Genomic DNA, 25,936 nt, shown 5'->3' with positions numbered 1-25,936 from the left:
CGAGCTCTCAGGCGACCATCGCCATCGGCGCCCAAGCCACGCCCTGGGGACAACATGATGCATGAGTCGTTACAGGACCTAGCAAAGTATCGATATCCATTGGTACTGCTGATTGTAGTGTAAGACAGATGTCCAACACGTATTCTTCAATGCATAGCAGACATCGAAGCACAGGTAAGACGCAATTCTGCCAGATCGGTCTGAATGAGAGAAACCAGGTTGTATTCAGATCTCTTAGCCAGGCCAATCCGAGGACCTTAGTGATACGGTCTCGGTATCGTATCGCTAGGATCGTTTCTTCCATAGTTGCTGGAGTCTTGTCTGTGGATTGGCTTGCCAAATCAGTGCAGAAGGAGCAAAAATAAAATTCCTGCCACGAGTCCCAAGATTAAGGGTAGGCCGCCAAAGACAGAATGGACAAAATTCGGGAAGATGCCCAGAACTGTTTCAAAGGGTGCTAACAGTCCCGAAAAAACTGTCTTAAAATATATGTGCGATGCCACTGGTATCAGACATGTTTAAGATTTGGCTTAACATTTCTACGAAATGCACAGGGCAATTTGTCGATAAAAGGGAATGTATCTCTGCCGATGTCCTTGCCACTTGCAGATCATACATTTCTTTGGATGACGTTAAAGGCACAGTTGTCTGTAAAAGAATAGACTTCATTCTGCTTAAAGTATCAATTCGAATAGAAGAGATATTCAACGAAGGCCACAACACATCCCCCATATCTGGATTGCGTTGTGGATACAATACTTGTATACAGCAAACGGCCCTGGAAGTTACAGTTGTCAGATAGGCTTTTCCTGGCAGCATGCCACAACAGCTGTGGTCACTTATTAAAACGTAACTGCCGTTAGAAAGTGGTCTAAAAAATGGCTCTATCTGTTTTGCAGGCGTGCCATGCAGGTGACATGAAAGGTTATTCGAAGACCCTTCGCAGGCTCCATGCAAGTTAATACATTGACACAGAAGTGTACCACTTAGTGATTTTGTACAATTTTTTACACTAAGGAATACCTCCTTGTTCCCTTCACAATAACATCTGTGTGTATAAGGTAAATCCCAGTTTGATTTGATGTATTCTTTACCCAACCTGTCATACTGGCCTGCAGGTATATACTCTTGGCAGTATTTAAACTGGAAAGTTGTTATCGGAATTGTAATCATTCCGTGTATTATCCATTCAATGACAGGTCTCTCTGACATTGTCAATGGTAATCTCTCAAGTTTTTCAATGCTCAGAATCGTATAGTCTGCTCCTTTTTGTAAACAGAAAAGGTTCCCTTGAGTAGGGTGTTCAATTGAACAACTTAGATCACCAAGCAATTAGCACAATTCGTATATAAAGTCAAAAAAACACAGTTTATTAATTACACAATATATTAAAAAGAATAAGTGGACAGTAGCACCACTATACACAAGTAAAACCAATTAAAAAATGACAATAATAATAAAAGTTCATGGAAATTCAAAATTGACCAGCAAAATTGATACAAATAAGGGGGACAGACAACAGTAAGACATCCAATTGTACAATACAAGGTGTATATTCAAACTCTATCTGACACCCATGTGTTATGCACTGTCTTATAATGTATCAACACAGGTGTCCGAGTTGAAGAATTATACTTGGAAATGCGTCGACGCGTTTCGGTGGTAGGTTTGGTTTTAAGCCACCTTTATCAAGACACTACGTTCTGTCTCTCGTATTTCTGGGGTCAATGGGATCACCCTAAAGAGTGAATATACAAGCAATTAGAATATATACAATATACTGTTTAAATTGATTCAATTGTTTAAAATATTCTGCTTTTTATGGCGGTCATTATAACATTATAAACTTTACAATTTGCAGTAACATTTGCATTTAATCAACCATGTTCTGTACAATTCACGATTACTTTCTTACTATAACAACAAAACCTTTATAAGTTGAGCCCTGTCCCTAACCGCCTTTATAAATTGTATTTGCCAGGATCCCCAATAAATAATTGAAGCGGGCCATGCATATATAGGAGAGAAAAACAGAAAATGAAGCAAACCCAGCAATCCTAGAAAATACCACGTCCCAACTGAACCTCATTTGACTATATCCAAAGAATGTTCTTAAGGTAACTTGATAAAAGATAGTTATGCTTGAACCTTTTAGGTAAATCTAAATATTTAGGTCCAACAGGCGGTACAACTTTCTATTCCAATCATATAATCTTGATTCTGCCACCTTATGCTCCTGAATGCCCTTTGAACATACAATAGGGACTCGCAACTGGTAATAATAGGGAGACTCTTAAGATAGGATATGCATGGAATTCTGTTTGTTCAAAACTTTTATATTTATATTACGATCATAAAAATAGGATAACGTGTATGCAATTCACACAAGGTTGAAAGGGAAATGTGAAGGTTTCAAAAGACGAGACTGCCATTGGTTTAGAGTATCATTAGCTAGGTCGAGAGAGTTTAGGAGAAATGTTTGTCTCCAACCTAAATGTTTAACGTTTCATATGCAATGTACGTGCTTTTACTTGCATTGATAGTATCAGCCTTATTGTATTCATAGGAGAGTCATTACAGGGCACATCCCAAGTAAATGCAAATGTCATTTGAGACTATAATTAGTGGTTGAATATATATCCATTTGGAATACATCTACCCTTCCCTACATTGCTATCACAGGTTTTGTTGTTATAGTAAGAAAGTCATCGCAAATTATACAGAACATGGTTGATTAAATGCAAATGTTACTGCAAATTGTAAAGTTTATAATGTTATAATGACCGCCATAAAAAGCAGAATATTTTAAACAATTGAATCAATTTAAACAGTATATTGTATATATTCTAATTGCTTGTATATTCACTCTTTAGGGTGATCCCATTGACCCCAGAAATACAACAGACAGAAGGTAGTGTCTAGATAAAGGTGGCTTAAAACCAAACCTACCACCGAAACGCGTTGACGCATTTCCAAGTATAATTCTTCAACTCGGACACCTGTGTTGATACATTATAAGACGGTGCATAACACATGGGTGTCAGATAGAGTTTGAATATACACCTTGTATTGTACAATTGGATGTCTTACTGTTGTCTGTCCACCTTATTTGTATCAATTTTGCTGGTCAATTTTGAATTTCCATGTACTTTTATTATTATTGCCATGTTTTAATTGGTTTTACTTGTGTATAGTGGTGCTACTGTCCACTTATTCTTTTTAATATATTGTGTAATTAATATACTTAGTTTTTTTGACTTTATATACGAATTGTGCTAATTGCTTGGTGATCTAAGTTGTTCAATTGAACACCCTACTCAAGGGAACCTTTTCTGTTTACTGGTTGGATTAACCCTACTTCCCTTGATTTTGGTTAAGGGGTACCTCTCACTTTCTTCTACCTGCTCCTTTTTGTGCCAAACTGATTTGTTTATCAGTAAGGTTAAAGATACCGAATAATGACGTTGTGTTGATTAAACGCCATGGTACGTAGCCTAAACGCAGATTTTGCAACGTCCAACCAAGCTGTACAATAGAACGTAATTGAGACTGACCATGTTGTAACATTAGTAACTCCTGCTCTATTATATCAAAAGCAGATGATACAATGCTGTTCAGTGAATATATTCTGGAGGACAGAGTCGTTAACCCATTGTCCACTACAGAAAGTGATTTTTCCAAATGTATACGTCAATTTCTCGTATTTTTTCTGCTGTTTCAATTTGCATTACTTTCCAAGCTTCGTTGTACGCAGCGTATATATCCGGCCGCTATGAAACATTTTTGACGCTGTTTGCGTGGTCCCATTATGAAATCACGCATGTCAGCACCGTCTTTAAGTAAAGTCAAGTGTTGCTTAATTTCAGCCAGTGTGAATTTCTCTAGCCACTCAAGGCATTGTTTCCCTACACTGTATGTTGTAACTATCCCTGGATGTTGTCTCTGGGAGTAACTTGGGTCTGGCCTGGTCATTTTGAACCCCTGTGTTTTGTTCAGGAATCTATCTTGACAGTTATTTGTGCCTGTTGGCCAGATCAACCACTTTTTCCAATCAGGATGTGTTCTGTTTTGGTGTAAAATATGGGATACATCTATCTCCACATCTGTAGTGCTGTCACTATCAGTTATGGGTTTCGGAATAGACGGTGTATTTAAGTCTTTTATCTTAGCTAGGCCAAGAAAAGTAGTTTGTTCAATTGTGTCATTCAAAAATATAATTTGTTCTGGGATTATGCAGGCCCTAAATAATGCTTCTAGGCCTTGTACTTGCCAATCTTTAGATCCCCAGATCATTTTTGTTTCAATGGTGTTTTTCCAAAATTCGAAACCAAATCTAGATATTTTGTCATAAAATGTTTCAGAATAAATCAATTTAGTATTTGACAACATTGTTTTCATTCCTGTCTTAAATAACATTTTAGAATAAAACGTTTCTGGATCACTGTTAATAAACCCTGAGAAGTACTGGAATTTCTCATAAAATGTTTTCGAACTGCCTTTTGGTGGAGTTGGACAGTGTTCCCATTGGTTATAAGATAAAACATTTCTAGGCTGAGCAGTTTTATGCAAATAGTGATCACCATAATGGTTGTAACAGTATAACTCTTCATAATTCGATGAACCCTGTAAGTAATCATGTTCTGTAAATTTGGCTGACATTACTAAATCTGACATCATATTATTAATGTTTTCAAAGTCCCAATCATCAGAGAAGGTACTTGGTGTTACAAAGTCATTTAATGAAACCTTGAACTGGTGTGGATACTTCAAGAGCTCAAGCGGGCCAAAAATGTCATAATCAGTTCTGTCCCATGCTACCCCACCGGGTATTGGATTGGCTGAGATGTTTACAGATGTCAGTTCTCTTTTCTCAATGTGAGAGGATGTGTGAGGCTTTAGGACCAAGTTGATGTTCTGACTTGCTGTGTCCATTGTACTATATTTTCCATCAATTAATTTTCCCAAACATAGAACCATGATGAGCCAAAGCAGGAGAGTAAGTACACCTAACACAGTCCAAAATTCAATCCATGGTGAAATCAGATGTTTGTTTTAGTTGGTGAAAAAAGTTCAATTACTTTGTCTTTGAAAGTTTTTGTTGGAGGCGTTTCTTCATGCTCGCTTGGGTCTTCAGAGAAGTCGTCGAAATTGATGAAGTAGCCAGATGCAGTTCTGTCAATGGTTGGAATTTTTTCCGGATTTTCATTTGCTTTTGCATTTTTCTTTGTTTCATTAGCATAGTCAGAGGCTACATCATTGTAGACTGGTATTTCTTGACGAACTGTTGCAATTTGGGTTTCAAGAGGCACTAGTTCCATGGCATTATTGCATAGTCCTTTGTTATTCACTGCAGGTTTATCAAATGTGATTAGTCTCTCAGTATGAGCCTCTTGGATTGTAGCAAATTTCGGTATTCTGCTATTTCTTGGGAGTCCACTTGGCCTACTACTTATTATTGGCCACATGATTGTAGTTTTACCAGGTTGATGGATACAACTCTGTTCTCATTTTTACCAGCAAGGGGCGGTAGTACAACTGATCTTGTTCCGCTGATAGCTAAGACAGGTACTGCTTTTCAGTAAGAAGGCCCAAATTTCTTCTTCACCGCAATCTTTTCTCTGACCAGATCCCCAATCTTTGGAATCCAGACAGGTCTTGCTGGGACAGGTGGTTTTTCTTCAGTGGCTGTCGGCTGTTGTTTCAACTTTATGTTGCTCAGGTTTTTTCTTGTTTCATTTAAATCCTGTAAAACAGCCAAACGATCTTTGATATCAAAGGATTTTTCTTTTACCACTGAAGTGTGACAATCAAGATCCTGAATCAGCATTCTAGTGCCGAACAATAGTTCGTATGGAGTGAGACTTTTTAGAGAATTTTATGGCAGATTATTAATACTACGTTGGACACTTGTTAAATGTTTGACCCACCCATCACCTGAACCTAATACCCTCGCCGTTATAGATTGCTTTATGTCCCGGTTTTTTCTTTCCACTACCGCATTTCCCTCAGGATGGAAGGGAGAAGAATACCGCAATGCTATGCCCATGCTGTTCATGGCCTCTTTGTAAGCTTGAGAGCTAAACGTAGGACCCTGATCAGAATGTAGCATGCCAATTGAGTATGTGCCGATAAAGACTCGCAAATCTTTTATAACAGTTCTGGCGTCAGCCGAGTGCTGGGGCCACATCCAAATGAATCTCGTACAGTAATCCACTGCGACCATGATATATTTATAGTTGCCATCCCTTTGTAAGGGACCACAGTGGTCCAGGTAAACGCATGCTAATGGTTTATCTGAGATTAGAAGCGGAGTCTGTGCTGGTCGTTTTACTGTTGATACTTTCATTCTTTGGCATATTTCGCATTCTAGAACATAGTTCTTAGTTTGCTTTCTCATGCCCGACCACCAATATCTCTGTTTTAATAATGATGTTGTGGCGGAAATACCAGCATGTGCAGAAGCTAGCCCTTTGTGTGCCGCTGAAATTAGTCCTAATCTGTGTTCCATGTTTGGAATTGCTCTATCCCCCACTCCAGGGATTCGAGCAAATGGAACATTGTTCGCATCAGTTATGTATGAGTACTTTACTGGAAAGCCTTTCGGGAGTGTTTTTCTGTCATCTTTTACTGAAGCACTGACAGCTTGTAGTATATCGCTGTCTATTTTTGTTTTTGACCGGGTGATAGCAGGTACGGAAGCCGTTTGCACAGCTGCCTTCGCGGCTTCATCTGCCAATGAATTTCCCGCAACGTGAACGCCATCACGTTGATGACTCAGTGTATGTATCACATGAGTCTTTTGTAGTTCTTTCTGTAAAAGAACTACTTGTTCCCAAAGCGTTTTATGCTTGATTGTGCCACCTTTTGCATCGTTGAAGCCATTTTGAACCCAGTTCTGCAAGTACTCATTATAAGACTGAATGCAGTAATATGAATCGCACACTATTAGTGTGGGGAACTCGCAATCGGTATTTTCAAGCGCCATCTTAAATGCTAATAGTTCAGCTCGCTGAGCTGTACAATCTCCTAGAGATTGAGTTTTAGTGACCATTGGTCTAAATTTCCCTTCATGCCAATGACCTTTAACGATCGCGCATGCAGCACTATATGCTTGTTTACCCCCAACTGCGGGTTGTGCTGATCCGTCTGTATATATTATACAACTGTAATGTTCCAGAGGCAGGATTTCAGTCGGCAGAGGACATTCATATTCATATTGGAGAAATTCTTGTGTTTTTAAATTAGGATCAAATTCGTATATTACGTCTGTTGCAGCAAGAGAATTAACCCATTGTATCCATCTCGGATGTAATGCTTTAGCATTTGGAATGCTTGCTTTTGTTACTGCTTCTAAGGCCGGTACTGGTGTAACGATTATTATTCGTTTACCTTGTGCTAGGGCTCTTTCTTTTGCTACAGCAGTTTGAACCACAGTCAGAATTTTTTCTGTAGAGCTGAATTTCATTTCAGCTTGAGTGTACAAATGAGATTTGTAAGCTATAGGTACCGTTTCTCCCTCATTAGAGGTCAGGTATGTGAATCCGCATCTTCCTGGGATGACTCAGATTACAAGATTGCGTATGTTTTCGCGAGTTTGTAATTTTGTTTTAGCTAACATATCTGTTTGCAATGATCTCAACATTTCTGTATGTTTCTGAGTCCAATTGTTTTGTTTGAAATCTGGTGTTATTAATTCATAGAGAGGTTTAACCCTCTCTGCATGATTTAGAATGTATGTTCTTCCGAAATTCAGGAAACCTAGTATTGATTGTAAATTCTTCAACGTTTTTGGTGCTTGGAGTACAGCACGTTTCTCTAAGAAATTGTCTGCCAGACTTTTGCCTTCACTTGATAATTCACATCCTAAAAATAGGACTGTTAGATGGGCAATTTGTGACTTTTTAAAGTTGAATTTGTAACCCTCTGATGCGAACCCAAGTATTATGGTGTTCACTCTTTTTAAGTGAGTCTCCAGGTCATCATCTGTGAGATAGATGTCATCGACATAGGATAATGCCTCATCATCATATATTTGTAGTAACTCTGTTACTATTGCTGAGAATAATCATGGGCTGTTCTTGAATCCCTGTGGGAGTCGGCAAAATTGTTTTTGCGATCCCATTATTGAGAAAGCGGTCAAATACCTGCTTTCAGGTGCAATGTTTTGACAGAAGAATCCATTAGAGATATCTAATGTTGTTTTATATTTTTTGCGCTCAATGGTATTCATTAGTGCTGCACTATGTGAGTTTTGTACTGCAAATGTTTTACTACAGGAGTTAAGGTGTCTGTAGTCCAAAACTAGACAATATGAATCGTCTGGCTTGGAGACAGGAAACAAAGGATTGTTCATTTGAGAGGTGCATGTTTCGATCACCCCTTGATATTCAAGTTGATCTAAGATGTCCCTGACTTGTTTTTTAGCTTCTTGTTTAACTGGGTACTGCCTTTGTGCAGTGGGCTGATTTTTTAACTAGATTTTGTGGTGAGGTGAATCCTCATCCCATCCTACATGATTTTTGTATAAAGCAAGAGCTTGGGCCACTGCCCATTTTCTTGCCAATGTGTATTTTTTATGAATCGGAATATGATTTGAGAAGGCAGGCATAATCATTTCTTCGCCATGAGGGCACTCCCTGACAAACTCTGGTGGCCAGTCTTTCTCAGCTAACAGGATGTCATAGCCTTTAGAAAGTTTTTCCCAAAAGAAACCTTTTATTTTCCTAGTTTTATCTCCCTCTATACGTAATGTTATTTCATATAGTTTATGGGGCACACTAACTCGTGTGTCTGCAGTTTCCACCTGAATGTATTCATTCGTGTCCACTGTCTCCAGAAGATTCATCAGGATCTTGCGAGCTATTGTCACTTCTGCTGCGCTGTCTAGCATTGTCTGTGCCCACTCTCCGTTTTTCAGCTGTGTCCTCGGAATTCTCGGCATGTTTAATTGAATGGGAAATTGTAATTTTTTACTTTGATGAGCAGGTTCCTTGTCTTGGACTTGACGTGCTCTTCTCTGTGTTCTAACCGTCCTCTTCTTTCCGATTTCTGTGAGGAAGATCGAGAAAGATTGAGTGAGAAGGATCGAGAGGGACGTGTGTCAACATCTTGATTTCTGTCAGGTTTTCTTATTTTATCCCTATCTCTAAGGTTATATCTTCTTTCAGAGGGCTCCCTTTGGGTAGACTTGTCTTCTCGGTCTGGAGATCTCTCTATCGAGACCTTCCTCTGGACTGGAAATGTTTTTCCCTGGGAGTGGATTGTTTATTACCATCCCAACTCTTTTTTGGAGTTTTTAAATTATTTTTAATACATGTTTTTCTGGGTTTTCAGTTAGTTGGGGTTTTACCGGTTTCCCACCCAAACTATCTCTTCCTAGTTCTTCATAGGATTTTTCTATGATTCTGGCGAGTTCAAATGGTTGGTCTGCTATATCTGTTTCCTTCAATTTCTGGAGGTACTTTATATCATCCTTTGCCAATTGAACTAATTCTCTATATGCCTTTGTTAATTCTTTTAGTTTAACTAGGAGTTCTTCGCTTGACATTGTTTCGTAGTCTGGGTGTGTTGCGTAGTTGCATTCGACCGGCCCCGTTGCTTCTGGTCTACCTAGTGGACCGAGCCTGGTGATGTGATTATTATGTTTTAGGGTGCCATTAAACCAGAGCAGGTGCTCTTGGTAATTTAGTGGGATTTTGATATCCTCGAAAGGAGTGTATTCTCCCGGTGGTTCCTCTATTTTGTAATAGTGGAAGTCTTTTGTCACAGCGTGTGCTGCTGGAAAATGTATCCATGAATAGAATACCTCTGTCTGCCGATATTCATGTGCCCCTACCACGAATATGGCTGTACCACCTCGTGGTGTCAGTCCATTTTCTATAAGTTTAAGAGTTATAGTTCTTCTTATATTGACCGGAATGATTATAATACTCGGGTCATTTTCTTGGAGGGTTGTGTCTTCCTCTAAGAGTCGAGCTGCTAAGGCTTCTCTTTCTTTTTCTTCGTCACTTTCTGCCATTTTACTGACTGAAAATTTTCTGTTGCAGATAGAGTTTCAAGGAAACAAAGATCAGGTGCACAATATTTTGGAACACTGTATCCTTCAACGTTGATCAAACCAAAAACTAATACATAGGATTCTCATCCTACTAAGTTCCAGCGGATATTAACCTTTCACCCACTCCAGACGTCTTTTGGAGTTTTTACGGGAAAAGGGTTCTGTGTGAAAAAGCACGACTGAGTTACTCTAGTGTCTTGCGTTAGATTATCACCTTACCAAACGTTGGGCACCATGTAGTGTAGTTCCTATTTTCCCAATAGGCTCTGCGCATTGGAATAAGATAAACAGCAGTGTAGACGTAGGACTGAGGTCATCTAGGTCTCTACTGACTATGTTAAACTTAATTTAGGTTTGCGCCAGCTAGCTCAGAGGTTACTAGAAACTTTCTTGAATGAAAAGGGAGGGATGAACTTCCCTGACTCAGACAAGAAGGGATTCAGTTTCTGGCAACCGAATAAACATGACAACTTTTCTACCTCAGAATAAGAGTGTATCTCTAGAGTCGTGTGAAAACAATAGGCAGCTATTTTACTCAGTCAACCGTGCATACTTAGTTTCACCAGAGTGCAGAGAAATAGAGAGACGGGCGTTTTCAATAAAAGGTGTTATTTATTGAGCAGTCTTCTTTCTCATGCAAGAGAAGTGAATTGCCACAATTGCAATACTTATCATGAAGTAAAGTGCGTACAGTAAAAGTAGTATTATGAAATAATACTGTAAAAGCATTGATATGGTTTCTTAGCCATATGATACTTTAAAATGGATAAAATATATACATACATAAAAACATTTGACTAACGTACTCACTGATGCTTCTAACTACGCCTACCCCGGTGTACCTGACTTAAGCCTAATACTTGGGAGGGAGTAAGTAAGTAGCAGTTTAAGTTAAGTTGGTTAAGATTGTTGTGCCAAGAATCTGCATCAAGAATTCTCTTAAGGGTTTAGTCAGCTCCCTACCTTGGTAATAGAATGTGGGAGGTCTGGTATCTCTTTCCTCAGGACTCGATCCCCCAGCAACCCGCAAGGGTAGGCTGGAAACACCGGAGCTGGATTTTCTCGGCTGGAGAAAAAGACAGCGTCTCTCTCAGTGCGTCAAACAGGAGGGGCGGCTTCCGTGGGCTCCTCGCATCAGCTGGGCTCTCTGGCAAGTTGATGGCCGCTCTGCTCCAAATCACCGTGTGTTTGCTTAAGGCAATCGTTGGTATATTTATACCTGAAAGGTGCCGGGTTTGACGTAAGGTTGGACATAAGACGTCAATAAGAACTAACAGTTCTTTGTGAACTTCAGGAGTTCTTGTTCAAATCAAAACAAAAGCAGGGGGGATTTCCCGGGCTGCTGGAGGCTTGGTTTGTTTAAAGAACGCGTTGTGCTTTCTAGGAGTCGATGGGAGTAGCCGTGCTGTGCTTTGGACTGCATGGGCTATTACTGAATATGGATCTGATTCTTTTTTTTTTTTTTTTATTTTTGAAAACCTTTATTGCGCATGTTGCAGAAAGACAAATACGGGCCTACAACCATCCGGCCGGCCACAAGACATTTGAGCGCAGGTGCAAACAATACGGTCCCCCCAATGGCATCAGGCGATATAGCAACAATTAAGAACATTTACACTGAAAATTATGGCGCCAGGGGGAAGGAGAAGTAAATGTTAATTTTTAGGTTTTTTCGAATTAAACAAAAATCAGTAAAGGATAGGTGCAAAGGAGATCCGAGCCCGTACAATAGTACCCACATGAGTAGGCAGCAAGCATAATAGCAACAATTGCGTGGAGTACCCCATCAGAGTAGCAATACAATAGAAAAGCAAGCAGACGACAGGAACTAAGCTCGTGCCACTCCCAGCGCCACCCACTCCCAACCATCCTCTATCACAGACCCAGAGAGGAAAACAGTACAAGAAAGCGCAGAAAAATGAAAAAAAGGCCCATAGAAACTAAATAGTAGAAATAAAATCTACCCCCCCACCCTACACCAATGCGGAGGCTACGGCCTACCCCCCCCGACAATGTGCCTGTCGCCCCATAAAGAACCCGAAATGTAGTAAAAGTAAAGGAAGAAAAGAAAAGAATACAAACTCTGAGATATAGAGAGTGAGACCAGACCGTTCTAATCTGCGACTCTCCAAAAACTACCAGGGAAACGGGAGGAGGAGCCAATCCAAACAGTCCCAGCCCCTCAGTCAGGAACGCTATCCCCACTCAATTTGCGACCACTGAGAAACAGGCATTAATACAAAAAACAGTTAGGGGAAAGTCAATATATCGTGTGCGACTTAAACAAGTATGTACCACTCCCAGTCCCGGTCCAACCCGCCAAGCAACCGACTGCGTAAAAAGAACCTAGCCCTGACCCGACCTCGTACAGACCCCAAAACGAGGCACACAAAGAAGGCCCACCCCCACCCAGACAAAGGACCAAAATGGCCGCATACTAAAGGAGAATAAAGCAGTCCCACAAAATGGCCATCGAACGTCACCAGTAAATCCTTTGTCCTGAGCAATCAAGTTCCCAAGTCCATCCGGAAAATATGGGGTCTCCGGAGCGCAGACTGAAGGCAACAATAGGGAAACCGCCGAAGGGGCCAGCTGTGGCGAGTCCCAGGCATGAGGCAGTAACATTGTTTCAGGCGGCAAAGTGTCAAGCTCCGGAGACAAAGGAAACAAAGTATCGCAAACACACACACTGGTCGGCCGGTGGCAGGCTTCCATAGAGACAGGGAAAGTCACGGCTTCTCCTCCAGTAAATAGCGATACTGCACCCCTCATAGGTTCAAATGGAGACAGTCCCAGGGTCGGCTGGCCACCCGCAGTACGATCCCTCCGTAGATCGGCCGCCATAGTGTCGAGACAATCACTCAGCGCTCGAAAACCCACCCTCATTTCCGTCCTAAATTCGGTCAGGGCGGCCAGGATAGTCTTGTAAGAAAGCGGTGGTTGGGGCTTCCCGCAGTCACGTTCCCGGAGAGGAATGAGCAAACTGGCCCCCAGTTCCCTTCGGGCACCATCACCGGCAAACAGGGACGGGTGCTCACCCCCATTCTCCAAGGCAGCAAACCCCATCTTAGTGTTCGAGGCACAGCGCAAACTTAAATGCGAGCGTAGCGCGGTTCAACAGCAGTACAGGGCTCCAAGCGCGTAAAGTCAAGGAAGGTCGAGCCGTCAACACGGGGGACTGCGGAGCTACCGGACGCACACCAGGCCGAGGGGGCAGGCAGCAAACTTCATCCCAACATGGCCGTGCGTTCCTTCTCCCTCTCCACCAGCCGCGGACAAAGACGCTCTGCCGCAATGCCTCTTGAGGGGTAACAGATCACAGGGCGCTGGTCGCGGCGTTCCTCGGCAGGCTGCACAACAATGGGTCCGAGTCGGGAGGAGAATGTCACTCTCACAGCATCGGCGAATCCCAGACAGATCAGCCGCTTCTCAGCCTTCCAGACTCGGGGACGTGCGGTGGCGTAGTCCCGGGGCCAGGGCTCGATGTCGTCACTCGGTTTTCTCCGGCTGCCGGGCGAGTTGAGAGACCCGGGAAAGTCGAGACGAGTCAGCACAACGTGGCGCGCATTCCGCCACCAAAATTGCAGGATTGGATGCAGGATAGTCAGCGCGGAGGAAAGGTAGCTGTAGGAGCCGGGAGCCTACACGTCTTCACCCGTCGCCATCTTGGCTCCTCCCCCCATGGATCTGATTCTTATGCCGTTATCAGGATATTATTGATTATAACCTCATAATGGCAAGGATCGGGAATATCGAATTAGGGTCCTAGATATAAACACAACAATGACAACGTCTTGGAGCCTTGTTAATGTAGACAGCCTCATCTGAAATTGTTTCCTGATGTCTTTTTAGGTCCAAGTCTCCCAAACAGCAGAGCTGCCTTGTTGCAAATACATATTGGGGCAGACTCAGTGAGGAACAAATTCTGCCTATTGTTTACCACTGGCTTCGTGTTTTGTAACTCATATTTGCTTGCTTTCTATTCACTGGCTTTATTTGTTTTAGGCCATCCAGTATGTATTCATCCCTCCAATGGAGCATAGCCTCTTCACCACATTTCTGACTAGTTTCCTGTATTCTTCCACAAGCATTTGGTATCCAGCAATGTGTTTTCTTTTTTGTGAGGCACTCCATGAGGGTGTGTTCTTGGTTGTCTCCCTTCTGTGCTAGTTCATGGAGCAGCTGCAGCAGCTCAGAACTAAATTTCTTTGAAAATGCTTCCCACTTCTTATGTGAATTGCTACACTTTTGGCTACATGACTGATTTAAACAGTTTTCTTTTCCTGAAAGAATTAGCTTTGTGCATGGCTGATTCTACTTCTTTACAGCACTACGAGTTTATCAATCATGCATGCCTGTGACTGTGCTAGAGTTCAAAAGTCGAATGAGCAGCAATGTAAACCAGAGTATGCACTCTATTCTTATTCTTTTTTATCAATAAATATATTTTTAAAAGTCCAATGAGCATTAAAAACCAGCCGTGCCCGTGGAGGGAGTTCGGTGGGGCAGGGAGGTGGTGCCGGGGAGGGGCAGGGTGGGGGGTGGTAAACAACGGAATATGGATAATTGGAGGTAAGTAAACAATTTAATAAATAAAACGAATTTCCTAGCGCACCCTGCATCGCAAAATGCAATGCAGCGCGCGCTACGGAATTCGTTTGATTGATTAAATTGTTTACTTACCTCCAATTATCCATATTCCATTGTTTACCAACCCCCACCCTGCCCCTCCCCGCCTCCCTGCCCCACCAAACTCCCTCCATTGGCCGTAGCTGTTAAAAACTCTTTACATTTTGTTTTTATCTTGTCACATTTTTAGTGCGTTTAAAGGCAGAGGTCAAATGTCAGGCTATATCTTCTGCCAAATAGTGTTTAGGTCTCGGCCAGCATAGGCTGCGCTTGCGCAGTCTCGCTGGCGAGATTTTATGTTTTAGTATGGAGGCTTAAACCCGCCCCTCTTCTCCATTGGCTGGCTTCCTAAACGGCGGCCAGCCATTGGAGAAGAGGTTGGTTTTTCAATTTAAGCCCCGTCTTTTTCGGATTGAGGGGTGTGTTTTTAATTTTCTTTCTCATTCTTCTCCGTGGGCTGAAATGTAACAAGAATAGTCAAAAACACGCCCGTTGTTTACATTTCAGCCAATGGAGAAGAGGGGAGAAAGAAAAACACGCCCCCCAGTCTGAAAAGGACGGGGCGTTTCTCAGTCTCTTTTGTGCTTGACCTTGGAGAAACATGTGTGTCACCTCCTCTCCCCCACCCCTCTTCTCACCTCGGCTCTCCCGTCGTGGCCAATGCGCTCCCTGGCTGCCGCTGCTGCTGGGCTCTCTGTATGCCCGCCTTCTGCCGGCTCCTCCCCCCCCTTCTCCGGCCGAGACAGAGAAGGCTTTCTGCGGCAAATGAGTGTCGGTCCATGTCTAACCGGCTGTGAGCGCGGACTTCCTCAGGTTGTAGTATCAGAGAGCTCAAGTCGGTATCAATTGCGGTGGGCCGCCTAGCACTGTAGTACTGTAGAAACTTCTGCTTGTGAACAAATTTGGGACTACAGTACTGGGGTGAGCAGAGCCTGGTGTCAGGTAGGTTGGATGCTGGACTGGGGAGGGCTCGGGTTGTGCGATCAATGTGAGGCCCAATGATCTATTACGCTAGGGAATGCTTCCTTGTATGTCAGTGAACGTGGAGCTCACTATTCTGAGAGAAGGTTTTGCGGCGGAAGTGGAGCATTCTGCAGATGTTCTGTCTCGGCGCAGTGTTTGCTTCGGAGAAAGAAGCAACCATCGCTGGTTGATCTGAAAATAGGGGACTTGTCTGGACCGCTTGCATCCTTGAAACTACAGAAGCACCTCCGAGACAGAGAGGGAAGTGCTTCCTGGCCTTGCAGCGAGTGAAGCGACAGCGCAGAGGCAAAAAGCAGCGGCAAGGAGCGCGGCGGCTGACAATCGCAGCATTAGGCCGCGCAGCGGGGGTATTTTGCAGGCCAGTGTCCCTTCTCCCACTGCTGGGGTGAAGGGCAGGGTATTGTATGCATTAAAAAATTGCAGGCTGTCGTAGGGCCTCGTAGAGGTAGAAATGGCTGACAGGCCTCTCCCCGCTACCATCTTGGAGCGTCGAGTATGCTCTGTGCTGGTTAATGTGATCTATGGCTAGCTTTCCCATTGTATTATGGATGCCACGATCTAGATGGTGGTGGCCTTTACTGTTAATGGACGTAACATGGTGGCCATTTCTGGTAGGTCGCGTTGGCTTTTCCCGGCGAGTGGAGGCCATCTTGGGCTGGACTATTCTTTAATATGGGTATAGAGATTTCCCACGTTTAGTCCGTCTTCTTAAGGTTTAGTGGCAACAGCTCCCTAGTGTGCGATTAAACCCTTGCTTTTTGAATAATATGAAAAGCCAGATTTTTCAGGAAGACAAAGTGTAGTGAGAGACATGGAAGCACGCCGTCTTTATAGTGCCTCCACACTGTATTAAATGTAGATCAATTATTGTTTACCCTGCTTAATGGTTCTCGTGCTTCTCAAATAACCTGGTGAGACTTTTGTGTCCACTTCTTTGGTCATCAGGTTGTCTATATTTCTCTGGTTGGTGGGATGCAGACCTTTCTGGCCCTTTCCACGATGCATAGCCGCTTTGATTTCTGTAAGTTATTCTTGCACAGGCGAATGCTCGGTGCAGCAACACCACCATTTGCACAGTTCTTCAATCGCCCTGAATTTAGCGATTTTGAGGTTTTGCATCGCGTTCCTATCGATTTAGAGCCAGTGTTGTGCATCGGTGAGATGCAGTTGAGCGTCCTGATCTTGACAAATGTGCCTTACACTGAGCGGGACCAGCAAACAAGATACCTTCCTTATCTGGGCCTACATGACTATGACTACTGTAGCTGAAATTCTCAAATGTCCAACAAGTTCGAATATACCTTAAAATAAGCGAGACAATAAAAGGTATGAGCTTGTTGTGGTTTGCTTGCTTACTGCCGGCCTACTATGTAATGTAATGTCCTTTCTGCTGTTTACTGCGTGTATGTAAAGCGCTCTGATGCCTACGGGTCAAGCTAGTGCTATATAAAACGTTTAGAATAAAAATAATCTGCACCACCGAAAGTGCTCACGCCGGAAGCGCTCACTCTGGTGTCAGACAGTGAATGTGGGACCAGTCAGCATGCCGTAGTGGGCAGAGGGCTCAGCCTGACATCAACCTGTGTGATTCCAAGATTGTAGTGATGGTGATATCCCTCTCAGGTTTCAGAAGAAGTCAAAACGTGTTTCACTTTGCTGGATTGTGTAAAAAAGAAGGAAACGTAGGGGGTGCGTCCTCCGCTGTCAATATCACCCCCCAGGAGATGCGCTGAGGTAGCTTCCCTTCCTCCCTCACTTGCCCACCCCTCGGATGGGAGGTCTGCGCCTCCAGCTTCAGATCACTAGACCGGCTAGGGCTATACACAAGGGCTCGCTTTCACGTCCTGCTCGAAGCTGCCCCTCCTCCCCTCCTGTTGCAAACTCTTTCATTTCACGCTTCTAAGCACAGCCTGCTCTCCAGAGACCGGAGCTCTGTCTGTGTGGCTCTGTTTGTGTGTGCGTGGCTCTGTCTGTGTATGTGTGGCTCTGTGTGATTGGCTCTGTGTGTGTGTGGCTCTGTGTGTGTGTGTGGCTCTGTGTGTGGCTCTGTGTTTGGCTCTGTGTGTGGCTCTGTCTGTGTGTGTGGGTGCGTGTGGCTCTGTGTGTGTGTGTGTGTGTGGGTGCAAATGCAATAGGTCTTGCATTTGCGAGAGATTAATCTATTGGCAGTGGCTCTGTGTGTGTGTGTGTGTGTGTGGGTGCAAATGCAATAGGTCTTGCATTTGCGAGAGATTAATCTATTGGCATTGATTAATCTATTGACAATGCCATTTATTTATATGTTTTAAAAACAAAAATAATGTCATGAGCAATGCCAATAGCTCTAACTTTAACAAAGACGAGACCATTGCATTGTAAATGCTTGTTTATTCTTTTAAAAGGGAGCGTGGTGTTTACTTTTCTTTATCTGACTGAAAATTAAGAGGAATTTGTAAAGTGAACTATGCAAACATCTTGCTGTGTGTGAAAGGAAAGCCTGGGGGTTGAAGTTCTTTTCTAGCATACAGAAAGACATTTAAATACCTTTATTTGAACTGTACAAATATTTCAGACTATAGCAGCAGTTAAAAATGAAGCCCTTTTGTAATTGGGAAGTGTGGGGGAAACAGAGATTTTAATAGGAGCAAAATAAATCAATGCACTTTCTGATGCACAAACAAAATAGTCACTGAAACCCAATTTCCACACATTATCGTTTGCGTGCTGCTTAGTTTTATCGGTAAAACTGTATGTCTGTACAAATGTAGTGGTTCTTGTAGTGGAAAAAGACTTGTCTGTAAATGACAGTGCGCTGTTACACCATGCTATAGTAATATATTTGGAACAAGTATGTCCTAAAATGTACCACTAGCTGTAAAAGCAGCGATCTAAATATACTGCGGTGTTTTGACCGCGTTGTTTAGGTTGTTTCCCGCACCCCCTTCTTAAATTTGTTCCAGCACTACTGGTGCATCCCAATTGCGTAATGTTATTCATGTATGAGCCTTTGTAGGGAATACTTCCTTTCTGTGATCCTGTTTCTATGCAGGTCTTGAAGAAAGCACACACTGGCACACACTTCTCAGCTTTTACTTCAGTATTGAGTCTTATTACACGATGAGAAAGACTAGTCTTCATTAATGAAGCATATAAAAAGTTTACTGAATTACCATCTTTAATTCACATCTCACCAAAATGTAATAATGGATTTTAGTAGGACTCGCTGATAACAGTGCAGGGATATAGAGACATTTTCACAAGAATCTAAAAATACGCAGTGATATAAACAAAAGCAATAAAGGAAACGTGTATACGGAAATTCCAAACAACAATTAAGAGACTAAATAAATAAGGAGATTGTGAGGCCCAAGAATCAATTTCATTCGACTTCAATAATCAAGTTACTTCCTTTGCATGCTTGATTTGCTACCTGAGTGCAGTATATAGATGTTTAACAGTATCTAAGATACAGCATATGTATAAAAAACATTCAAAAGAAGTCCTTCATAAGAACTTTCACTACTGCAAGGTCAATTCAGTTGCCCTGCTATCACAATCACTGTGCCAGAAATCAGTCAAGCTATCCTGGCTGAAGACGGCTGATAGCCAGAAACCGGTCCTAGGATGCTTGAATCCGGTCCAGGAAAGACATGGCTTGGAAGTTCGGGCTGGACTGTTCCCATGAGGCACAGGGTCAAGGCTGGTTTGCATATGGCCATGTGTGAACTGGGGTGGTGTGGAGTGCAAAAAAACGATGGATTTAGGCCCAGATCTCTGTACTGGGGTGAATGTATGTCATTGTTCTGCCTTCTGTCCATCAATTGTTGTTTTTGCATTTGTCACTCCGAGTGGGATGGGTTTGCTCAGACGTGAGTCCCATGCTCTCCACACCACTGGAGTCAAGCTATCCTGGCTGAAGACGGCAGATAGCCAGAAACCGGTCCTAGGATGCTTGATTCCGGTCCAGGAAAGACATGGCTTGGAAGTTCGGGCTGGACTGTTCCCATGAGGCACAGGGTCAAGGCTGGTTTGCATATGGCCATGTCTGAACTGGGGTGGTGTGGAGTGCAAATAAACGATGGATTTTGTGGTACTGAAATTCCGGACCCTGCTGTTCCACCGGTATCGAGGTCCAAACACTCGTATCACAAAATATCGTCGTACCATGACGAATTTGGTATCAACGGACCGGTAATGATTAGGGCATTATCCCTATGCATTTGCGTCATGATTGAGTGATGCTAACACCCTTAAATCGTGGTTTCCGTTCCGAACCCTCAGACTCCATTTTGTAAACGGCATCCATCTTATGACTTGCCCTCATATAGTCAATTGATTAAGGCCGAGTTTGATCTGAAAGGACACGTCCACCGTAGCTGACTTCCCCATGACCTGGCCGAGCTGACTCCACTGCCTCCAGCCAAACCTGTTTGGGCAGCTCCTCGCCCAGTGGCCGAGTAAGATATTATCAAGGCACAACATGCCATAAACCATTCACTACATACAGACCATGTTTTCCATACACATACACCTGTCCATGATTCTTGTTTATGACCAGTTTTACGACGGGAGGGTGCCCGACCTTATTGGTGTTTCATCGATATCTGATGGGAATTCTCGGCCTGGCGGGGTAATCCATCACGATCCGGACATCTAAAATATGTGCTGACCAGCATGACTTCGCTCTTTGTATTATTGTAGAAATATGTGTATAACCATATCATAAACTCAAGAATTCTTGCCTGCAGTTGTTATTTCTGTATATAAGGAGAAGGCTGGTTCTGTAAAAACGAACAGTCTCCTGAGAACTTACAGCCCGTGCTGTTGTAATTCTAGGACACATGTTTCTTGATTGCAACCAATAAACCTCGATCTCTGACTTCAACTAGAAGACTCTGTGTTTCTGTAGTCCAGAACAGGGAGAACCCAGAGGTCTTCGGGTGTGGTCCCCTGGCACCACCGGGTCTCAACTCGAGGCGATATCAAGCGGTGACGGTCCAAGCCAGATGTTCGTGAGGAGCTTCGTGTGAAAATTCCGGAGGAAGGCCAGCCACTTCAGCGACCCCTGCATGTCGACGTGGTTCCGAAGGTCTTTGCTGCGAGGTTCCCCGCGTCCCGACGGCTACGAAGGACTGCTGCCCTGACTATCGCCCTGTTTTGGACCCAGTGATCCTTGGTAGAGCAAAACGATAGACGAGTCTTCTAGTGACATCACCGATCTTCAATATTCAGTTAAGTATAAGTGGAGCGTCTCCCAGTCCTTAGTTTGGTTCTTAGTTTTGGTATCCCAGAGATACGGTTTGTATTGGTTCTTGCAAGCACCAAAACCGATGGATTCGTGTATTCACGACAATATCATAATTAGATAATCCCTTGAAGTTTGAAGCTAGACTAATGAGCAAAGATGCCTGGTCTTAGCAGACTTGGAAACTTGTTTTGTCTTGGTTGTAGTAGGGACTCCCGATTAGAGGATTCGTGTCCGGTTCCTCCGATTGGAACTCCAACATATGAGTTATATATAAAGCACGGAGTAGGTCCTATCACGTATAATGAAGTGTGGATAAAATACACCCGCAAGGATGGTGTTTTAAAATGGCCCCAATATGGTACTTTTGACTCAGAAGTATTAGACAACCTCGAGGTCCAATTGTTCAAGAAGAAAGCCCGGCCGGCGATGTTTGACTTTTTTCGCTTATGGCGCAAAGAAGCCAAACAGAAAGAAATAAAATTAGCAAAGAAAAATAAAAGAGGTATGTAATTGGTGCAAGCCGCCGTTGCATACAGGGATAATGAGGAAGAACAAGAAAGTGAACGAATGCTCAGAAGCAAGAAACTAGCAGTAGATAAATGTTACCCGATGTTGCCCCATGAAGGACAAGATTTAAAGGGAACATCCGAGAAAGATCCATTAATGTCCCATTAATTGAATTCACCACCCCCATATACATCGAGTATTATTGGACCCCCGAAGCGTATTGTTATACCGCGCCCCGGCGCACGAAATGCAGCTCTTGCACAAGCGCCAGCTCCTCTTCAGCTGGTTCCTACTTCTCCGGCGCAGCCTTCTCAAGGGCCGCCGCCTTTGCTACATACTCCATCTACTTCTACAACTTTGCCTACTGCTCCAACTGTTCACTATGATACTACGTCTGCTACTGCCTCGACTTCCTCTGCTATTGCCTCGACTTCCTCTTTACATCAGCCTGTCTTTTCTGGCGCATCTGCCTCTCCGCAAGCTTCTCCTTCTGTCAGACAGAGAGTGGCAAGTACTGTCACTGGTCTGTTCTCACCTTTCTTTGGGTCGCCTAAAACGACCCCTAAAACGGGACGTAGACAGTTGCGTAGTCAACTGCCCGACTACGAGGAAAGAGAAGTGCTAAATTAGTTAGCACGCAAATGGGTTACTGACACTGCTAAATATGATGTTCAGTCCGTTATGGAAGTTTTCCGTCAGTGGGATGCCACTCAGAGATACGTATTTGAAGAGATGTGTGTATATCTTTGTGAAGATCCCAAGCGCAAAATGCAGGAATTATTCCGCATGCGTTTTAAGTTCTATGAAGGTATGAGTGTAGGTGCCGATGTTGAAAAAGCGATAGATTTATTGTTATCCTATAGGAGTAAGGGAAATGTCTCGAGATCATTGTATGAAGATGACGTGTCAGATAGGAAAAAGGCGCGACAGTACCCCATGAGAGAGGTTCCTGCAGTATGGAGGGAAGGTGATGCGAATGTAAATCCACCAATTCTGCCGCATTTTCAGCGTGTATGGGTACATGTCCCCTGGAAAAGATCTGAAGTTTTAGCACTCAAACAGACACTACCTGATCCACGTAAAAACCCAGCTGGGTATTACAAGGAGTTATCACAGACTGCCAGCTCATGTATAATGAATTTAGCAGATGTAGACATGCTGTTTGGGAATGTTGTTCCGCAACCTTTATGGAGTACAATTCGTCATACAGATCATGATCAAGAACTAGGTGACTCATGGGCTAACATTACTGCTACCGATACTAGACAAGTCGGTGGTTCTAAACCCGAGCCTTTAATAGCAGAACTTCCCGGTAGGATTATCGCGTACATGAAAACGTTAATGCCTGAATTACGTGTAAATTGGGACAAGCTATCTGCATGCAAGCAGAAGAAAGATGAGAATGTGTCTGACTTTTTCACGAGATTTGAGGAGACCTTCATCGACCATAGTGGTCAGGATATGGCTACCGAGGGTGGCCAAAGATTGTTTGTAGACAAATTTGTACATAATCTGCTTCCTGAACTGTGCAATAAATTGAAAGATTCAGAGAGTGCTTGGGCTGTTTCCACGTCAGCGCAGATTTTAGCCACAGCCCAGTACTACGAAAATAGGCGCAAAGACGAGCTAGATAAGGCAGACAAAAAGACTAAAGAGTTAAAAACTAAAGTTCTTCTCCAGCAAGCCTATCCGCCTCGCACTCCTAGTCAGCCCAATTATCAGCAACCACAGCAGTATTCGAGAAACGCGCAAGGAAACAAGTTTTCCCATCAGCGTTCTCCGTATGGCCCGAATCAATGTGCCTATTGTAAAGAAGAGGGTAATTTCAAAAGTAATTGTCCAGCTCTTGCGCGACGTTTAAACGGTGTTTCCGGCGCAAGAGGTAGAGGTGTTCAACAGGCTCCTAGAGGTAGGGGCCGTGGAAATTTCTCCCAGAATACCACTTCTTTTCTGCCTCAAAATTCCATGAATAGCTTTGACTAACAGAATAATGCGTCTTCCAGGACAGCTCAGTACTATGCAGATGACTATTACGCAGAAAACGAGAATGAGGGTAATAATTGCTAGGACAGCCATGGACAAAGAGAGGGAGTTGTTTCAGTTCCAGTAGATCAGAATGGACCTTATGTCGAGGTGATTACATCCGGAGTGTCAGAGCCATTTCTGCTGGATACTGGTGCTACAAAAAGTTCTATTATGCAGTCAAAACTTCCTGACGCTCCTTTGTCTGGCGAAATGAATGTTTCAGTAGGTTTTTCTGGCGCCCCTGTTAGAAACCCGATCTCCAGTCCCATGCCCCTTTTCGTTGGCCCATGCGAATTAGAAGCACCCCTCATTCTTATAACAGGTTGTGGCGAAAACTTGTTAGGTTTGGATTTGTTAAAGAGATTATATGCAACTTTGTACTGCTCCCCTTCGGGAGTACAGCTTACCGTAGGAAGAAAAGTTATTTCTCCAATGTATTTGGCAAAGGAGAATATTCCAACCGAATTGTCATCTCTTCCGGATGAACTTTGGGCGAATGGTTCTAATGATGTAGGTCGTTTGGAGATAGCACCGTATGTCATAACATTGAAAGCTAATGTTAGGTTACCACGCATTCCCCAATATAGAATATCAAACGAATGTGAAAAGGCTTTGTTAGCGATCGTTTGCGATCTGATCGAGAAAGATGTCATCGAAGAGACAACAGGCAACATTTGTAACAGTCCTGTTTTGCCTGTTTTAAAGCGTACCGATCCTTCACAGCCCCCTGTGTACCGATTTGTGATTGATCTCAGGGAAGTGAATAAGATCGTTGTACCACAGTTTCCAGTCGTCCCCGACATTACTGCCTTATTGACAATGGTTCCAGCTTCAGCCAATTGGTTTTCAGTGATTGACCTGAAGAACGCTTTCTTCAGCATCCCGATTGCCGAGGAAAGCAGAGATATCTTTGGCTTCAATTTAGGAGGACGAAGCTTCCGCTTTAAACGCGCTCCTCAGGGCTACTGTGAAAGTCCATCAATATTCAGTCAGGCTCTGAAAACACAACTAGACACGATTGTTCTGCAGGATGGTGCAACTTTAATTCAGTATGTGGACGATCTGCTGATCGCTGCAGACACCGAAGAAGTTTGCAAACAAGCGACATTGTCAGTGTTACATCATTTATGTGACATGAAGCACAAAGTCTCGCTTTCCAAATTACAATTTTGTCGACAAGAAGTAACCTACTTAGGTCACATCTTATCGAAGGAGGGAAGGAGACTGACCCCAGAAAGAATACAGGCAATTGCAGAACTAAGTGTCCCAAGGACACAAAGAGAAGTGCGTGCCTTCTTGGGCATTACATCGTACTGTAGACAATGGATACCGAACTTCTCACTATTGGCCAACCTTTGCTGGCATTAATGCGTAAAGACACACCCAATCCTTTGCCTTGGTCTGAAGATTGTCAGGCGAGTTTCCATGAGTTGCGTGAGGCATTATGTTCGGCTCCTGTGTTGGGCAACCCCGACTACAGCAAGCCTTTTACATTATATGTCCATGAGAAGGAAGGTTGCGCATTATTAGTCTTGACGCAACACTTTGGGGACAAACAACGCCCATGTGCGTATTTCTCTGAGACTCTAGATCCTGTAGCTAAGGCATTACCAAGTTGCTTGAGGGCCACTGCTGCAGCAGCTGTCTGTATTCGACAGTCTGCTGGGTTAGTCATGAATAATACTCTGATCGTTATGGTCCCACACGCAGTAGATATCCTACTAAACAGGACGAAAACACAACATCTAACTAGTGCTCGACTATCCAGCTATGAATTGACACTGTTAGCAAGTCACATTCACATAAAGAGGTGTGATACACTCAACCCTGCTACGTTATTACCCATTCCAGCAGAGACAGAGGAGGTTGGAAAACATGATTGCTGCTTTAGGACAGAGGAAGAGACAAAAGGGAGAGTAGACTTGCAGGACACTCCCCTCCCTGAATGTAATGATGCGTTATGGGTTGATGGTTCATGTTTCAAGTTGCCAAATGGTGATACGACTACAGCATATGCCGTGACAACATTACATACGATTGTAGAGACAGCTCGCATCCCCCACAATTCCGCACAAGCAGCAGAGTTAGTCGCACTCACAAGAGCGTGTGTGTTGGCGAAAGGAAAACGAGTGAATGTGTATACTGATAGCCAATACGCCTTTGGCGTAGCGCACAGTTTTGGAAGATTGTGGCGTGAACGTGGGTTCCTGACGTCACATGGTGCAAAAATTCAACACGGCCAGCTAGTACACGACCTTCTCGAGTCACTGACCTTGCCCCTACAAGTTGCAATTGTGAAATGCAGTGCACACAGAAAGATTCAAGATGATGTTGGTTGAGGGAATGCATTTGCCGATGAGGTCGCGAAAGAGACTGCAAGGAACACAATGAGTCGGATGTATGTTGTAGGTCCTGCTAGATGGACCCCTGATGTGGGTATGTGTGAGGACACCATCGAAAGCGTGAAATCTATACAAGCTGATGCTACTGAGAAAGAGGTGAATGAA

Source organism: Lissotriton vulgaris, chromosome 6 (genome assembly GCF_964263255.1).
Source record: "Lissotriton vulgaris chromosome 6, aLisVul1.2, whole genome shotgun sequence".
In the NCBI taxonomy this organism is placed as follows: domain Eukaryota; kingdom Metazoa; phylum Chordata; class Amphibia; order Caudata; family Salamandridae; genus Lissotriton; species Lissotriton vulgaris.
The sequence above is the reverse complement of the archived record's forward strand: the minus strand, read 5'-3'. Positions refer to the sequence as shown.